The sequence below is a fragment of the Crinia signifera genome, chromosome 2 (assembly GCF_055691185.1).
Source record: "Crinia signifera chromosome 2, ASM5569118v1, whole genome shotgun sequence".
In the NCBI taxonomy this organism is placed as follows: Eukaryota; Metazoa; Chordata; class Amphibia; order Anura; family Myobatrachidae; genus Crinia; species Crinia signifera.
The window spans coordinates 60,548,578-60,562,984 of record NC_139218.1 but is presented as its reverse complement, the minus strand read 5'-3'; the positions used below and the strand labels follow the sequence as shown (position 1 = coordinate 60,562,984).

General features: G+C 45.5%; 1 long non-coding RNA gene across 1 annotated transcript in view; it reads right to left on the bottom strand.

Moving 5' to 3' along the window:
* Positions 1-1,945: 1,945 nt before the first annotated feature.
* Positions 1,946-14,407, bottom strand: part of LOC146059746 (uncharacterized) — a 46,529-nt gene continuing 34,067 nt past the window's right edge. The window contains exons 3-5 of the long non-coding RNA XR_014470309.1: positions 9,729-9,843; positions 6,939-6,979; positions 1,946-1,975 (exon numbers count right to left, since the gene is read on the bottom strand). This is a non-coding gene — a long non-coding RNA (uncharacterized LOC146059746). The remainder of the gene's footprint in view (positions 1,976-6,938; positions 6,980-9,728; positions 9,844-14,407) is intronic.

Genomic DNA, 14,407 nt, shown 5'->3' with positions numbered 1-14,407 from the left:
CATTACCGCAGCAGCAGAGGTTATGGGCCGGAGAAAGAGCTCTTAGAAAGCACGCTGTCTGGACTAGAGGAAGGGAGAACAGCGTAGGGATCACAGCATCCGATAGTGAGCGCAGCAATTGAATCCTGAAGGCACTGTAAGTGCAAACTACTCACCAGCTAGGGAAGCTGCCGTCCATTGTGCTGCCTGCACACCCCTCCACACCCTGGTGCCGCCCGCTTAAGCAGCGGTTACCAGCGGGAGACGGGAGGCGGTATTGGGAGCAGAAAACAGATGCCCAGCCAGAGTAACAGCGTCGCCCAAAGAGCCGCCCATCGGGAGTGACGTGTACCGCCTCTCACCAGCAAAGGGACGGAGCTGTGCTGAGGAGAACCGCCGCCCACCGCTGGTGTTCGACGACATCCCCAAACACGCCTCCTCTACACCCAGAGCCTGCCTGTACACAGAGTAGCGCTCTGCGGGAGACGGGAGGAGGTGGGGAGAGAAGAGACCAGAGAAGCTGCCACTCACCTGCCATAGGGGAAGCGCCGCCCAGCCGCCCCTGTTAGAACCGACAGCCGCATTCTTATCACCGCAGCGCAAGCCATCAGGGAGGAGGAACCGCCCACCTGTCCATCAAAGGCGCAGCCCAGCTGACGGAAGCAGCAGGAGATAGAGAAGAGAAGAAAGCGCTGCCCTACAAGCCGCTCCCTCAGGTCACCAGTGGGTGGAGCGAAAGGGGCATCCCCAAGCACGCCCCTCTACACCCAGAGCCTGCCTGTCAGCCAGCAGCGCTCTGAGGGAGACGGGAGGAGGCGTGCTGATGAGTGGGGGAAGGAGCCGCCCACTGACTCATTATCTGTAGAAGGGAAGCATCGCCCAGCCGCCAAAGCCGCCGCCCACCTGTCAATTAGCAGTAGGAGGGAGCCAGATTAGTGAAGAGAGACCAACCCCTTGATGTGCCCCTCTACACCCAGGCACTGCCTGCGGGAGACGGGAGGAGGCACAGACAGGGAGGGGAGAAGTGAGATCACACACAGCCCAAGTAAAGGAAGCAGTATCACTCCCTACAAAGTGCCAAGTCAATCACCTCAAAGCTTATAGTAAGGCAAATACTGAAAGGCAGCCACAGTGAAGAAGAGAGCACAGGGACAGAGTCAGGAGCCTGATTACAGCAAAGTGCAGGAAGAGAAGAGGAAAGAGACAGAGAGAGAGACAGTTTATCAGACAGAGAAGACAGCGGCCAGATTGGGTGAGCCTGAATAACCCCCTTTTATAACGCACTTTACACCACAAGGGAACTTAGACAATTTTATTAACTACGCCTAAAGGCAACTACTTTAGTGTAAACACCTAAACCCTATGCTACACAAGATAGAAGAGAAAACATTGACTTAAAGCTTTTGCAATAGTAGCTTCTGGGCTTATAGCCAAGCGATTGAAAGAAAAGGATAGAAAGTTTCTATCTTCTAAGGGAAAGCCAGACTTTAGTACTTAAACTCAGTTATACAGGTACTTTGTGTGATTAGTATCACACATCAAAGGGACAGAGACATAGACTTTTTTCAGTGCTAGGGACACCTAGTGAAGACCAGCGGATGAACTCATATTTAGACGGGTTGTTTATTAACCCATTCACACCTTCAGCAAGGGCCCCAACGCGCGCCAACAAGTGTATTTATATGCAGTGTTTTTTAATGCTGGCCAGCGCATGGTAATTACTTTTTGTGTAAATGCATGCATTACTAAATGTACAGAAAGTGTAGTTGTTCATTGAATTTAGGTATGTCATATAAGGTTATAGTGTAAAGTTATGTTCTGCTTGTTCTATGAGGTTGTTGATGTGTCATGTTAAAGTCATTAATTGAAACCGTATGCTATGTAAAAGTTGTTTATTGAATTCAAATGTTTACATTGTAATATTATATTCATCACATTTTGAAAAGTAAACTTACCTTTTATATAAACGCGCAGTACCTCTATTCATTTGAGAGCCCTAAAAGGAAACAAGTACAAAATCAGTATAGTACACGTGGTAGCCACATACCTGCAATTAAAAGGTGGTTACATTTGGAGGCACTGGAGCTGAGATTTGGTAGGATTTCCTGTTTACCAAACATATATAAGATGGAGACTTTAACAGGAATGGATATACACGAGTGGTGTATACAAAATGATAGGGACCCTAGGAAATGCCTAGGAATAGCAGGAAACTTTTCGGAGTTCTCAGATGAAGAGGTACTAGAACAAGCAGATAAACTGTATGGTGTGCTTAAACCAAAAATAGTGGACAAATGGAAGGGGCAGAGGGAAGGAGAAAAGAGAAGAGTACAGGATGAGGTACCTGTGAGGACTCTATGGAAAGACTGCCCTGTGTATAAGAGGGAGAGCTGTGAGGTACCTGTAAGTGAGGGACAGAGACCTGTACTTTCACTAGGAGAAAGGTGAGGCATTCCTGTGTGCCTGCAGATGGAGCTAAACCTGGCATGTCAGTTGGCTCAGAGTAGAAGATGGAGGAGCCAGGATAAAGTAGCCATCCCTTAACATGAGAACTCATTGGAGGATGCTGGGCAGAGGGACAGAGGAGGGAGAGTGGTGAGTTATACCACCCTCAGAGTCCCATATAAGGCCAAAAAGGTGACACCTGGAGTCAAATAGCAGATATATTGCAGAAGGGGATAATACAAGGGGAGTGACAGCCTCCTAACAGTAATGTTTCCCAAGCCTTTGCCAGAGATAAAGATGGTTATTCATGCACCAAGTTGAGCACAACTACAGAAAGCTAATTTACAGTGACTGTAAAACACTGACAGAAACGTTATAGCTGCGCACAGAGAGAGGTAATGTACACTGAAAGAGACGTTGTAGCTGCGCACAGAGAGAGAAGTAAGTTACACTGCAGCAGTAGAGACTCTTGGCTGACAGACCTCAGGGCTAATCTGTCTACAGCGCATTGGTGAGAATACATTTTGTTACCAGCTATCTGCCTGGGACACGTAACTAAGGGAGGATAATTACAGTCACAGGGAGAGAGACAGATTTGAGCAGTAAAGTATTATATTGTACTGATGGTACTCAAGGAAGAAAGTGGATTTGGCTCAATTTCAAACACAAGTTACCTCAGAAAAGTCTGCTTATTACACTGAGATAGTGACATTATTTATTCACAACTATAACAGTACTGAGGGAAAGCACTAAGTCGTTCTTTCTTACTACTATTCTGATCCCAAGATAGAGTGACAACTTCAATGATATTACAAGCCTACATGTAGGATACAATATTGCAAAGAGGAGAATATTGCCTTTGGTATTAGAGACCCTGTGGTGGATTACAAATACTTCATAGAAGTTATACTCCTATTATTCCCGTACTCACCTTACAGGACTCAGGTGGGCACAGTAGTGACTTAGGAAATCCAGCAACAAATATGTGGAACACTAAAAAATAATCCAAGCGCTTATATTTTTTAGAACTAGTGTACACTTGCAAATACTAATATTATTGCGCAATAATAATTCTAGGTTAATTAATATCTATTTATTTATTGGTGTTGGAAACTGTTCTATTTCCATTGTGTCTGAAGTGAAATGCGTTATATGTTTTAGCATACTACCTTAGAAATGTATAATCTTTTATTTACAAGGAGGCATCTCTGAAATATACTAAGCCGGAATACTCTGCAAAAGTTCCAGTCAAATAAAACGTTGGTGGAGGTTGATGCCCTTGTCTCAGCTATGTTTGATGTGTGTATTTATTTATGTCAATGATATTATGGTTATGTAAACGAGTTGTAACTTTAGGGGTTACTTAATCTGTCTGAGGGTGATTCCCCAAGTTCGCCCTAATATCATCATCTAAATATTTAGATAGTCATACCCTATAACACCAAATCTTGGGGTGGAGGCACTTGATAGCACCTACACATACATACTGCAGAAGACAGCGTTACATTTGGAGGCACTGCTGAGATACATCAATCTACAGAACCAGAAGAGAATGGAGATGAAATTGGCCAAGGCTGCTACTTCAAAGACTGTGAAAGAGACATTGCCAAAAGCCTTGAGGAGAGTAAAATTATTGATGAACCCCCTTTGCAAAGTCCTGCCGTAGCAGATTGGGATTTTACAATTGAAGACTCTGACTGTCCTGTCCCTGAAGAATGGGTTGTGGGGGAGGAGGATATAACAGAGAATTATCCCAGTGACTATACCTTGGAAGATGGGGAAGCATTTGGGGAAGTAACTACAACTAGGCCCAAGAGAGCATGTAGGCCCCCAAACATTGTCACTTATGATCAATTAGGGGTACCCACCTATATCCCAAGAGTGACCTACCCTGCCAACTTAGCAGTATGGCCTTATTTTGCAAATGCTGAAATTGTATATTAATGAATGTAAATATTTCTATGATGATCCAAGTTCATTTATTGCCTTGTATCATCAGGGGAAGAATGTAATATATATGCCTGTATATATGTTAGATTATAAGAGATGCATTATAAGCTGCTTCGCTGTAAAAAACTTATATTGTGTGATGGACTCTTACAAATATATGGTAACATTTGCCGAGCAACAAAAGTGCACAAGTTGTCAGGAAATGTTCAAAACAACGTGGCATAGACTGTTATATGTTCCAATAACATTGCTGATAGAAAACTTTGCTATATATGTGTGGGTCATCGCTGATTTATTGAGAAATAGGACATTGGTGGCAGTGATTACAACGCTGTGAACATAGACATTGGTAATACAGCATTTACACATATGCTGCTGCCCCCTAAGTGAACCCACAGCCAGCAGCCAATCAAATGGGTTTAGAGAGTGTCCCCGAGGACACTGAATGTGCGGGAAAACAGCTGTTCTCGTGCACTGAGCGGGAGAACAGCTGTCCTCGCGCAGCATCAGCTGACCCATCAGCGGGGATTATAAAAGAGCTGACAGCATAGTGAAGCTCAGCTCAGCTGTTCCCTCATTCGTGCGCTCACCTCCCTGCTGCTGCTCTAAGACTGTAAACAGAGCTATAAACATTACCGCAGCAGCAGAGGTTATGGGCCGGAGAAAGAGCTCTTAGAAAGCACGCTGTCTGGACTAGAGGAAGGGAGAACAGCGTAGGGATCACAGCATCCGATAGTGAGCGCAGCAATTGAATCCTGAAGGCACTGTAAGTGCAAACTACTCACCAGCTAGGGAAGCTGCCGTCCATTGTGCTGCCTGCACACCCCTCCACACCCTGGTGCCGCCCGCTTAAGCAGCGGTTACCAGCGGGAGACGGGAGGCGGTATTGGGAGCAGAAAACAGATGCCCAGCCAGAGTAACAGCGTCGCCCAAAGAGCCGCCCATCGGGAGTGACGTGTACCGCCTCTCACCAGCAAAGGGACGGAGCTGTGCTGAGGAGAACCGCCGCCCACCGCTGGTGTTCGACGACATCCCCAAACACGCCTCCTCTACACCCAGAGCCTGCCTGTACACAGAGTAGCGCTCTGCGGGAGACGGGAGGAGGTGGGGAGAGAAGAGACCAGAGAAGCTGCCACTCACCTGCCATAGGGGAAGCGCCGCCCAGCCGCCCCTGTTAGAACCGACAGCCGCATTCTTATCACCGCAGCGCAAGCCATCAGGGAGGAGGAACCGCCCACCTGTCCATCAAAGGCGCAGCCCAGCTGACGGAAGCAGCAGGAGATAGAGAAGAGAAGAAAGCGCTGCCCTACAAGCCGCTCCCTCAGGTCACCAGTGGGTGGAGCGAAAGGGGCATCCCCAAGCACGCCCCTCTACACCCAGAGCCTGCCTGTCAGCCAGCAGCGCTCTGAGGGAGACGGGAGGAGGCGTGCTGATGAGTGGGGGAAGGAGCCGCCCACTGACTCATTATCTGTAGAAGGGAAGCATCGCCCAGCCGCCAAAGCCGCCGCCCACCTGTCAATTAGCAGTAGGAGGGAGCCAGATTAGTGAAGAGAGACCAACCCCTTGATGTGCCCCTCTACACCCAGGCACTGCCTGCGGGAGACGGGAGGAGGCACAGACAGGGAGGGGAGAAGTGAGATCACACACAGCCCAAGTAAAGGAAGCAGTATCACTCCCTACAAAGTGCCAAGTCAATCACCTCAAAGCTTATAGTAAGGCAAATACTGAAAGGCAGCCACAGTGAAGAAGAGAGCACAGGGACAGAGTCAGGAGCCTGATTACAGCAAAGTGCAGGAAGAGAAGAGGAAAGAGACAGAGAGAGAGACAGTTTATCAGACAGAGAAGACAGCGGCCAGATTGGGTGAGCCTGAATAACCCCCTTTTATAACGCACTTTACACCACAAGGGAACTTAGACAATTTTATTAACTACGCCTAAAGGCAACTACTTTAGTGTAAACACCTAAACCCTATGCTACACAAGATAGAAGAGAAAACATTGACTTAAAGCTTTTGCAATAGTAGCTTCTGGGCTTATAGCCAAGCGATTGAAAGAAAAGGATAGAAAGTTTCTATCTTCTAAGGGAAAGCCAGACTTTAGTACTTAAACTCAGTTATACAGGTACTTTGTGTGATTAGTATCACACATCAAAGGGACAGAGACATAGACTTTTTTCAGTGCTAGGGACACCTAGTGAAGACCAGCGGATGAACTCATATTTAGACGGGTTGTTTATTAACCCATTCACACCTTCAGCAAGGGCCCCAACGCGCGCCAACAAGTGTATTTATATGCAGTGTTTTTTAATGCTGGCCAGCGCATGGTAATTACTTTTTGTGTAAATGCATGCATTACTAAATGTACAGAAAGTGTAGTTGTTCATTGAATTTAGGTATGTCATATAAGGTTATAGTGTAAAGTTATGTTCTGCTTGTTCTATGAGGTTGTTGATGTGTCATGTTAAAGTCATTAATTGAAACCGTATGCTATGTAAAAGTTGTTTATTGAATTCAAATGTTTACATTGTAATATTATATTCATCACATTTTGAAAAGTAAACTTACCTTTTATATAAACGCGCAGTACCTCTATTCATTTGAGAGCCCTAAAAGGAAACAAGTACAAAATCAGTATAGTACACGTGGTAGCCACATACCTGCAATTAAAAGGTGGTTACACGACTCTGGACACAGCGAAGTTCCTGAAGTCATTTCTTTCAGCTCACTCTCTGACTGTGGCAGCCTTTATAATCAATCTAAATCCTCACTGTAATATGCTTTACTGTGAGGATTTGGGTTGATTGTAAAGCCTGCCACAGTCTGTATGAATCAAGCGAAGTGTTTCAGGGACAGGACGGAGGAGAGGGAGATCGTTCGTTATGTATGAAGCTGGCCTCGCTGCTGTCAGTGTCACAAAGTGGATGGGTGCAGGCTGCAGCAGCCAGGCACCACACCTCATCTCAGCAAGGGAGCACTTTGCATGCCTTGCTGAGCCGCCAACACTCAGGTACTGTGCGGTGACACTGCGCCCACATATTGTTGGCTCCCCCCCGCAGTGGCTTGGGCTGCTGAGCCTTAGTTACGCCCCTGGTGCTGAGCATCGGGAGTCAATGCACACTGTCTGCACAAGTGTGCAGTGCATTACTGGGAGTTGACTAAAGGCCCGTACACACTGGGCAACTTTGAGCTGAAAGCTGCTCAAAACAGCCGGTTTGAGTAGCTTTCAGCTCAAAGCCGCACAGTGTGTATGGCCCTGCGATGAGCGGTGAGCGCTGCTGCGTGCTCCCCGGGCTTTCTCCTCAGCGATGAATGCTATCATTGCTGTCCATACACGCTGGGCATAGTCGCCCAATGTGTATGGACCTTAAGTTCCATAAGACTTTGCACAAGTCTTATGGGACTTAACCATTGACCAAGTTTATACTGCTTTTACTCAGTGTTTTGACAGTGTAATACCCCTTTTACACCAAGGAATAACCGAGGTTGGACCCAGGTCGGACCCAGGTCAGCGTTGGTGTAAAAGGCGCCAACCCAGGTCCAGTAACACTGGTCTCCTACCCAGGTCCTGACCAGGGTTGAACACTGGTTGGACCTGGGTCGTAGGTGGTGTAAATGGTCACAACCCAGGTTGGGACATCCAGGTAGTGTTGAAAGGATACCAGAAGTGCTGGATGCCTTTCCACAGTGCGCTGCAGTGGCAAAAGACAGCAGTCAGGAAGGATACGGGCAGTGCACACAGAAATCATAATTGGATGCAGTATCATTTATATATATATATATTTTTTTGGGGGGGGGGAGGGGGTTGGGGGGGCTGGGGGGAGCACATGGGAGATTCAGTCTGCTGCTGCAGGGGAAGTGGCTGGGGAGAGCACATGGGTGATACTGCACTGTTATACCGCTATGTGTCCTTGAGCACTGAATAAAACTTTTTGAAAAATATTTTACAAAATAAACAAACCAACATTTTTCAATGCTAACTTGTCATGTCTTTTAATTTTTATTTAAAATAATTGAGGGAAGGTTGGATGGCAGTTTATTAGTCCTAAAATGGACATTTTTAATGTCATCCATAGGGAAAAGCAGGGCTGACCCAGGTTCAGTGTAAACGGTGCAGACCTGGGTCCGACCTGGGTCACATTGCTGTGTAAATTTGGTATGAAGCTGGGTCCAACCCTGGAAACTCCCGTGTTCAAAGACCAGGGTCCGACCAGGGATTTTGGTGTAAAAGGGGTATAATATTCTCCCGTGCAGTTTGCGGCCAGTAATGACAAGTAATGATAAAGTGCCCCGGGCCCCCCGAAGGCTTAATCCGGCTCTGGGTATACCGTATATTAAACCTTTCCTTATTTTTGCTGGGATTTGTATGGGACACATCACGCGAGCAAACTATTTGAATGTTTTATTCAACATTACAAAAATAGTAAAAAATAAAATAAATAATTCAGCAAAGGGTCCTACAGTATACTAGTGTCTAGCCACATATGTACATTTTTGATTATTAATTTGCTTTGTTTTGTACTATTTATTTTAGTATGCGCTTATTCACCTACTACTTTTTTGTTTTGGATCTGCAAACATAATGCACTGTTCTACTGCGCTGCCCATCCTATGCAAAATAGGCCAATTTAACATAAAAAGAAATATTTATCATCAAAACAGGATACACTATAGTAGTAGCTAATTACAAAGTTTAGAGATAAATATTTTAACAATGTTCTGTATCAATACCAAGCAAGAGTTAAGGCTCATACACACTGGGCGACTTTGAGCTGAAAGTCGCTCAAAACAGCAAGATTGCACGGCTTTCACTTCAATGCCGCCCAGTGTGTACAGCCCGGCGATGAGCGGTGCTGCGTGCTCCCCCATCATCGCCGGGAAAACTGTACATCTGCTGATAATACCAGCAGATGAGCAGCTTTGAGGATGGCTTTGCATAGCACTGCGCTTTGCACAGACGTCCTCTCCCCGCTGACGGCGCCGGGCAGGGGGAAAGCCGCTCATTGTGTATGCACCGAACGGCTTTCCCCCCAGCGATTATAGTGATCATCGTTGTCCATACACGCTGGCATAGTCGCCCAGTGTGTATGGACCTTTAGGCATGTAGCGCATATATTAATAAATGTACCTAAAACCCTCTTCAGCAAAGTATACAGTACAATACTAGTCATACGTAGCATAACCTCATCTTAAAAATCCATCACAGAGGTAGCTATATGAAATAACCATTAACAGAACCTTTGTTATAGGTCAGTGGGGAGATTTATTCAAGTCTTTCAACTACTGATCACAAAGAAGTGCCAGATTTATTGAACAACAAACCTATTACCAGCTGGCTTGATAAATAGGGTTCAGTACCTGGCATTATTTGGCCCCAGGCATCAGTCCCAGAGATGTTGCTAATGATTCCACAAGATTAATTCCACACGATTCCGTCCCAGCGTACGGCAGTTTCCAGGCTAGCAGCAGGCTGCTTAAAAAAAAAAAAAACAGAATAAAAACGAAATAAAAAATCTGAGATATGTTTTTACGTAGTTGTTTCTCTATTTTTATTTTATCGGTACCATTCTTTATTTTATTTTTTGACATTTTCATTTCTTGATACAGTGAGCCAGAGCAAAAGGGGACAAGGTTCCATTAAGACCATGAGTTTTTTTTTTTTCTTCACAAAACCACAGGAGTCACGGAGGCAGCTATTTCAAAGATGTCTTTTGTCTCTTGAAAACTTTGGAGCAGAAAAGGGATGTGCTTTATAGAAAAAGGCTGGATTGAGATATGAACGGAACAGGCTGTGCAAGGACAGTTTTTGTCTTTTCGGGGGTGAACCCCTGAGAACGTTGCTGGGCCTTTGTTGTGTTAGGGAACTCAGAATATCTTATATACCTGCCAATTCATTTTCATACAGCCTGCGTGGCACTGACAGGCGTAAAAAAAAGGTTAAAAATATCACCATAATATAATAGATAACTGCAGACTCCTGTGAATGGGGACATGTGCTTATCTCCATTGTCTTCTGTAAGGGGCTCACTGCTCAGATATGTACAATACTTTACTCATAGATTTCAGGGAGGAACCTCCACCTGGATATCTTGTGTTACACTGACACAACAATGAGCCATAGCTTTACATAATAGCTTTACACAGCCAACATAATAGCTTCCTAAGCAAGATAGGGTTTAGTGAAATTGTGACATTCGGAGAACAATAACAGTTTATTGTGAAGTGGTTATGCCTCGCAGAGATGCATAGGATTTGGTCACTGTTCTATTGATAGCTAGGGTTTGAGCAAAGAGTAATTGATCCTGGAATAAACCATGTAACAATGCAAGGGGTACAAAAAGCCTTTATATTTGCTGCATGCAGGGAAAACACTGTTTGCTTTTGCATGTGGTGAACAAATAGGGATGGCCATCGGTGGTTAACCATCGATTGTGGGGAATCATCATTGGTTTCACACACCGATGGCCACTTCTGCTTTACTATTCACTGGGCTGCGGGCCAATCAGAGCTTGGGGGTGGTGCTTCATATACGCATGCAGGGCTGTAGAAAAGAAATAAAACTCTGGTGGTGCTGTACAATTGATGGTGGAAACCATCTGATTTTCCCCTTGGGATTTTAAAAGTATGCAACATCAGATATAGGCCATTGATGGCTTTGAACAAACCATGACAGCCATCTCTATAAACAAATACTGGGCAGCTTTGTATTTACAAGGAAAAAAGGAAAAAGGGGTTGTGAGGTTAGATGCACACCTGTTTTTCACACTTTGAGGGATCAGTTTTTGTTACAAATAAAGTTTAATTTAAAAAAATGACCCTTTGTTTTTCTTTTATTCACAGAAACTCCTGGGCAATTGACCGTTAGACATAATGAAATTAGAGGTTAAAATGACATGCTAATATCACATATAACATATATGGTGTGTGGGATAAGTATAGGAAATTGTGAGTAAGTAGTGTGTTAAAATGCAGAACCTGTGTTGTGCTCCGAATGTAATCTAGATATGAGAGGGTACTTGTGTACTTTCACGGCTCCCATCGCATGCCAAATGTAGTGGCATGCGATGGGATGCGATTTTTGCAGTTTTTAAGCTTTTTTTTAAATCGCATGCGATCGCATCGCATGCGATACGATCGCATGCGATCGAATGCGATTTTTAACAGAAATGCATCCAAATGCATTGAAATTAGTATCAAACATGTTCAATGGCCCCCAAATGTCATTTTTGAGGCTGTACCACCCCCACTATCAACGCGAACCCGAAGCGTGGCGAGCGCAGCGAGCCCGCGAGGGGCGGCGGTACGCGTCCTACGACCTTTTCATACCCCCACTATCCACGTCGGCGTGGAGTTGAGAATAGAAAGTGTGCCGAGCGCAGCGAGCCCGAAGCGTGGCGAGCGCACGCGGACACCTGTGAAGCCCGCGAGGGGACGCGGATACCTGTGAAGGTATCCGTGTCCCCTCGCGGGGCTCGCTGCGCTCGCCACGCTTCGGGCTCGTTGGCTCGCTGCGCTCCCCACACTTTCTATTCTCAACTCCACGCCGACGTGGATAGTGGGGGTATGAAAAGGTCATAGGACGCGTATCGCCGCCTCTCGCGGGCTCGCAGCGCTAGCCATGCTGCGGGTTTGCGTTGATAGTGGGGGTGGTACAGCCTCAAAAATGACATTTGGGGGCCATTGAACATGTTTGATACTAATTTCAATGCATTTGGATGCATTTCTGTTAAAAATTGCATGCGATGCGATCGCATGCGATGCGATGCGATTTTTTACTATACGTTGGACATCGTGGGAGCCGTGATTGTACACAAGTACCTATGAGAGAATGCTGGTGATAATTTTATTACTCTATTGCTACTTTGTAGCTCTGTTAGTACTGAGCTTCAGGCTTTGTTGCCAATTTGTAGCTCTTTTATTTGGCACAGAGCCCAGGCTTCAATGTGTACATAAATGTTGCAATTTATATTGGTATCTGGGTGCTCTGCTCCTTCAGTAGAGATCTTATTTAAATAAGCAAGCGTTTTGATTGCTCTGATCTTAATTATCTATACGGTAATGGTTGGGTGGGCTGGGTTTTTGCCCTGATCACTCCCAACTGTAATGGTGCTTACAGCTTGCTCTCCCTTCAATAGGGGGTTTCTTAAGAGCTGTTACTCACCCCAGAAACTTTTGCACATTCCTATAACAATTACATATTCATTATTGGATTTAGCAAATCAGCATAATTTCCTAGGCAATGACATAGGTCTGGGGGGTTGGGGTCCGACACGTGTTTCACCTATCTACAAGGCTTTTTCAAGGGTGGTGCTTCATATACGCATGCAGGGCTGTAGAAACTGGAAAAAAACTCTGGTGGTGCTGTACAATTGATGGTGGAAACCATCTGATTTTCCCCTTGGGATTTTAAAAGTATGCAACATCAGATATAGGCCATTGATGGCTTTGAACAATCCATGACAGCCGTCTCTATAAACAAATACTGGGCAGCTTTGTATTTATACTGAAATACAGAATTAAAGTAAGAATGTACTTTCTCCCAGCTATAAATCTCTGCATATTTTATATCTGTCCCATCTTCAATGTAACATGGTTTTATGAAATTGATATTTTTTTATTTACTTCTGATCAAGCACTTAGCGGGGTATTCAATGTTGGGTCACGACTGTCATGTTGGCCCGACAGCCACGACCCTGTCCCGTCCCGTCCCGTCTGCTTGACCGAGATTTTTCAGGCGGGATTCAATGTCCCACCTATGGAGCGTCGAGAAGGGGGCGTGGGCCGTAAGAAGCGGCTGGGAATCTGCAAGCTGCGGCCAGGAAATCGTCAATTCCCGGCCGTTGGGAACGTTCTGCCAAGATTTCTGTTCAATGCTGTTGGGAATGGCGGTGGGAGATTGAATATTCCCTTTATTCTCTTTATTCCTGCCCTGAAGTCCTGTACTTATAAACCGCTAACATTGCACACATATCAAAGGGCCTCAGAGGTGTTATTGTATATGAAATATCATTCATGTCCTGGTGGCCCAGCATAGACTTACATGCTTTTGATGGCTCCAGCTGCTCCAGCTGCATCTCCAAGTGGTCATGGGATCCTCCAGAGTTCCGATAAGTATCTTTCAGTATCAGTGAGATATCTCCCAATATCGGCAGATCAGCCAGATAATTGCAGCATGTATGTAGGCGCTCAATCCAAAACTATCATTTGTTTGAACATCATCGCCCAGCATATCCCTCTGATTTGATATTTCAAAAGTGTCATATTGACTGCATCGTCATTGTATGGACCATTCTTCTGTTCCTTCAAATGGGAAGGAATGGTGAAATTACTCCTCCCTGGGGGCAGAGTGCCAATATTAGGTGCCATACACTGTGAGAGATCTCACGTGGACTCCGATTGGGAACAATAAAGTACACAAAGCGCAACGTCAGGGGAGCAAAGCAGCTGGCCCAAGGGCTTAACTACCATAGGTGCAGGAGTGTGCAGCTGCTATGGGGCCCAGAGCTGAGAGGGGCCCACTTTCCCTGTCAAAGTATCATGTGCTGTATATATTTGTCAGCATTAGGTGATAAATATGGGCCCTTACAAACTTTTGCTATGGGGACCACATGTATCTAGTTACGCCACTGAGCTGGCCCAGAGCATGCCGAGCGAATGCTCGGTTGCGCGCTACACTAATTGTGGGTCCATGTGCTCAGGTGTCGATATTGACACAAATAACTCATGTTGACCTTTTCATGTGTCGACCTCTAACATGTTGGCATTTTGTTTGTGCCGGCCTTTTGTCAATTGAAACAGTGATTTTAAAGATAACAGCAATTGTGCATATAGTAAAAATGGCTGCCTGAAATCAGGGCTGGCAATAGAAATCTTGGGGCCCTGTACAATGAAATTTCTGGGGCCCCCACCTAATCCCAAATCCACACAACCCTCTTCTGCATGAGCCTCATTTAACCTGTCGCTGCTCCAGATCCTGCTTCCAAGTGCGGACTTCTCTCATTCTCAGTCCTGCTGGCCTGGCTCCTGGCTGCTGCCTT